We start from the raw sequence: 5,000 nt of genomic DNA, 5'->3' as shown, positions 1-5,000 counted from the left end.
CGAACGATCTAAAACTTTCAGGGAGAGAGAGGGAGAGGACGTATAAACCACAGTCATAAAAAAAGCGAAAGTAAGGTAAACAAACGCGAAGAGAAAGATGGTGACGATAAAGCCTATAATCATTTTTGGAAAGTTCCTATTAATTATGATTAGTTTCCTTGTGAAGGATCCAAAATTAGCGATGATGCAAGGTAATTAGCTTAAAAGTCTCTTGCGATAGGACAGCGAGGAGGAAGAGGTAAATATGTAAAGAAAAACAAACAGGAAGGGATGGTAACGATAAAGAGTTTAACATGATTAAGTGCTTTGTAATATGTCTAGAATTAGCGATGGTACACTGAGTTTATACACCTTGTTATGGTCTAAAATTAGCGATGGTGTAATGCGATTAATCCTTACATAATGAGTCTAAAATTGCCCAGAGGAAAGAGAAAGGAAAGGGAAAACTGCGTAAACCATTGCTCCTTCAACAACGGTATTTCAGTGCCAGTAATCAGCAATTTTAATTAATCCGCCAGTTAATCCCTCTATAACTCTCGCCTCGCTCTCTCATGTGCGCGGTTTTTTTACAAAGGACTCATCTTGTTATAATTGTAAACATTTATTCCGTTCAGGGTTTTGAACAACCCAGAACATGGAGAGAGAATTAGGTGTCAGAAAATGAAAATATACAGAGCCATTATTCTCTCTTTCTATCTTATATACATTTAATAAGCAACATTCCTAGGATATAAATTTCCACTTTGAATAACAACATTTTCTTAAAGGGTATCCTTACACACAGAGACAAGTAACATAATTCTAAGACAATTAAAAAATGTGTCAATAAATGTATCCTGGACATGCACATACTAATTACTCAATGGTAGATGCAGTCACGTGACCCATGGTCTTTCATATCTCTTTCTCACAGCTTTTCTCCAGAGACAGTGCAGACGTGGATCGGTGACCACTTGCTTGTGCGTGTGTGTGTGTCTGTATGTGTGCTTGTGTATTTGTGTGTCTGTGTATGCTTGTGTGTGTCTCTCTGTGTGTACATGTGTATCTATTTGTCTATATGTTTGTATGTGTCTGTGTGTGTACATGTGTATTCGTGTGTGTGTGTGTTTGTTTGTATGTGTCTGTGTGTGTACATGTGTATTTGTGTCTGTATATGTTTGTATGTGTCAGCGTGTGTACAGGTGTATTTGAGTGTCCGTGAATGTTTATATGTGTCTGTGAATGAGAGTATATTGATTGTATTGGTCGATGTAAGTATCTAAGTAAATCAGAACTCACTCTTCTCTTGCCCTCCGTTTTTCATTTACTCCCAAACAATCTCATTCACCCTTTAACAGATCATTAAGGAGCATTTGTGTAAACGAAAGAATGGAAGAGAGGATACTGATAAACTTGACGATAATCCTGATTTTGTTTCTCTCGTCATTGGAGCTTATAATACTGATTTTCCTTTTTCTTTTTTCTTTTCTTTTGGCAAATATTAGCATAATCACTGCATAATAAGCCATTTACCTTCATGATTACCATTACGCTTATATTTTCATTTGGATTCACCAAACTATTTGCCAATTACTGAATAATAATGCTAACATCGAACTCTTTATATTTTCTCTCGGGAAGAATGTTAAAGTCCGTGGTTTCAACATTCATATTCAGTTTGCTATGAACTTTATTTCGGTCAATTTACCATTATGTTTGCGGGTATTATATCTATATTACTAGTATTGTAGTTATTATTGTAATTATTGTAACTGTTACTGTTACTTTGATAGATGTTATTATTTATAGATTTGCTGCTATTAATTTTGTTATATGGAGATCTTCTTTATTCTTATCAACATACTTTTTAAATTATTGTTGGCATTATATTGTCTTTACTATTATTATCATTGGTATCATTATTGTCCATATTATTATTATCATTATCATTCATAGTAGCAGTAATGGTATCATTATCATTATTATTGTTTTAATATTATTATTATCATTAATAAAACTGGCTCCTAACCTAACCTAACGAACCTAACCTAACCTAACCTTACTTAACCTAACCTAACCTAACCTAACCTAAACGAACGTAACCTAACCTAACCTAACCCAACACAACCCAACCTAACCTAACCTAACCTAACCTAACCTAACCTAACCTAACCTAACCTAACCTAACCTAACCTAACCTAACCTAACCTAACCTAACCTAACCTAACTCTACAACTAACCCTAACCTCCTAACCTAACCTAACCTAACTAACCTAACCTAACCTAACCTAACTCAACCTAACCTAACCACCTAACCTAACCTAACCTAACCCAACCTAACCTAACTAACCTAACCTAACCTAACTCCTAACCTAACCTAACCTAACTCTAACCTAACCTAACCCTATCCTAACCTAACCTAACCTAACCTAACCTAACCTAACCTAACCTAACCTAACCTAACCTAACCTAACCTAACCCATCCTATCCTAACCTAACCTAACCTAACCTAACCTCATCTAACCTAACCTAACCTAACCTAACCTCACGTAACCTAACCTAACCTAACCTAACTTCTAACTTGACCTAACCTAACTTCTAACCTAACCTGACCTCAACTAACTAACCTAACCTAACCTAACCTAACCTAACCTAACCTAACTAACCTAACTAACCTACTAACCTAACCTAACCTAACCTTTTCAACCTAACCCTATCCTAACTCTAACTTAACTTCTAACCTAACTAACTAACCTTTAACCTAACTCTAACCTAACCTCTAACCTAACCTAACCTAACCTAACCTAACTAACCTAACCTACTTACTAACCTAACCTAACCTAACCAAACCCTTCTAACCTAACCCTAACTAACCTAACTAACCTAACCTAACCTAACCTAACCTAACCTAACTCTAACTTAACTTAACCTAACCTAACTCTAACCCATCTATCCAACCTAACCTAACTAACTTCAACTAACCTAACCTAACCTAACCTAACCTAACCTCATCTAACCTAACCTCACGTAACCTAACCTAACCTAACTCCTAACCTAACTCTAACCTAATCCTAACTAACCTAACCTAACCTAACCTAACCTCATCTAACCTAACCTAACCTAACCTAACCTAACCTAACCTAACCTAACCTAACCTAACCTAACCTAACCTAACCTAACCTAACCTAACCTAACCCATCCTAACCTAACCCATCCTAACCTAACCCATCCTAACCTAACCTAACCTAACCTAACTTAACCTACCTAACCTAACTTAACCTACCTAACCTAACTTAACCTACCTAACCTAACTTAACCTACCTAACCTAACTTAACCTACCTAACCTAACTTAACCTACCTAACCTAACTTAACCTACCTAACCTAACTTAACCTACCTAACCTAACCTCATCTAACCTAACCTAACCTAACCTAACCTAACCTAACCTAACCTAACCAACCTAACCTAACCTAACCTAACCTAACCCTAACCTAACCTAACCTAACCTAACCCATCCTAACCTAACCCATCCTAACCTAACCTAACTTAACCTAACCTAACCTAACCTCACGTAACCTAACCTAACCTAACCTAACCTAACCAAACCAAACCTAACCTGCCTAACCAAACCAAACCTAACCTAACCTAACCCAACCCAACCCAACCCAACCCAACCCAACCCAACCCAACCCAACCCAACCCAACCCAACCCAACCCAACCCAACCCAACCCAACCCAACCCAACCCAACCCAACCCAACCCAACCCAACCCAACCCAACCCAACCTACCCTAACCTAACCTAACCTCTAAAAAAGTGCAACGTGGAAGAGACCTATATTACGAGCAGCTGATCGCAGGTCATGAGCCACCTGTCAAGTTGAAGTAATACAGACAAGCAAATGAAAGAATTAAAGCAATTTTAAGAACATTTGAGAGTCGTAATGTTGTTGAATATCTCAGGGGAATTGCTCATAACTTTTCACAAATTTCTGATGTTGCTTCTTGTTTTTTAATCATTCAAGACACATTGAAACATTTTTTACCAATAATACTTATCATACATAACTGTTCATGTAGTTACTTCTTGGATTTTAATCAATAAAAACATTAAGATTTTTTTATATAATCTTATTCCATTAAGATAGTTCCATATGCGCCCGTTTCCCGCGGCCAGTTGTCCCATTCCCATCATTATTATCATTATCATTATTATTATTATTATTATTATTATTACTATTATTATCATTATTATTATCATTATCATCATTATTATCATTATCATCATTATCATTATTATTATCAACATCCTCAAGATCATCAACAGCAGCATTGCTATTATTATCATTATCATCATTTTCGTTATCTCTATATCCTTATCACTACCGCATTTCTCTTCACCATCATCAATATTTCTGCTCACTCCCTTTTCTTTATGCTTTTATCGTCATGACCTCTGTAAATTGTCATTATTTCGTCAATCACTAAATTTTCCAATATCATTTCCACTCCTTATTCACATTCACCAGAGGTCTGTCCCATCTTTCTCTATCTATCTATCTATGTTTTTTTTTTCTCTCTCTCTGTTTATACATATTTCTGTCTATTTATCTTTTTGTCTATCTATCGGTTTGTCTGCCTACGTCGCTTCTTTATTTCTATCTGCCTATATATCTATCTCTCCGTTTCCTCTCTCTCTCTCTATATATATCTATCTATCTATCTATCTATCTCACTCTTTCTTCCTCTCTCTCTCTCTCACTCTCTCTCTCTCCCTCTCTATCTCCCTCTTTCTTCCTCTTTCTCTCCCTCGCTCTCTCTCCCTCTCCCTCTCCCCCTCTCTCTCTCTCCCTCTCTGTCTCCCTCTTTCTCTCGCTCTCCCATAAAGCCCTCATTCTTAATTTCATTCGACACTCGCAATCTCGGGCTTGGAATGAAATCTAACTTCATGCAGCAATAATGACACACAGAACCTGCTCTCCCCCCTCCTCCAGCACCCCGCTACCCCCTCCCCCAATCCCA

The 5,000-nt window shown here is 37.0% G+C and overlaps 1 protein-coding gene across 1 annotated transcript in view; it reads left to right on the top strand.

Annotated features, from left to right (window-relative positions):
• The window catches only part of LOC113814675 (uncharacterized), a 145,935-nt gene that overhangs the window by 114,927 nt on the left and 26,008 nt on the right, over nucleotides 1-5,000 (top strand). The gene's annotated exons all lie outside the window — the stretch shown is intronic.

The sequence above is a fragment of the Penaeus vannamei genome, chromosome 33 (assembly GCF_042767895.1).
Source record: "Penaeus vannamei isolate JL-2024 chromosome 33, ASM4276789v1, whole genome shotgun sequence".
Taxonomy (NCBI): domain Eukaryota; kingdom Metazoa; phylum Arthropoda; class Malacostraca; order Decapoda; family Penaeidae; genus Penaeus; species Penaeus vannamei.
This window is presented reverse-complemented; position numbering and strand designations above follow the sequence as displayed.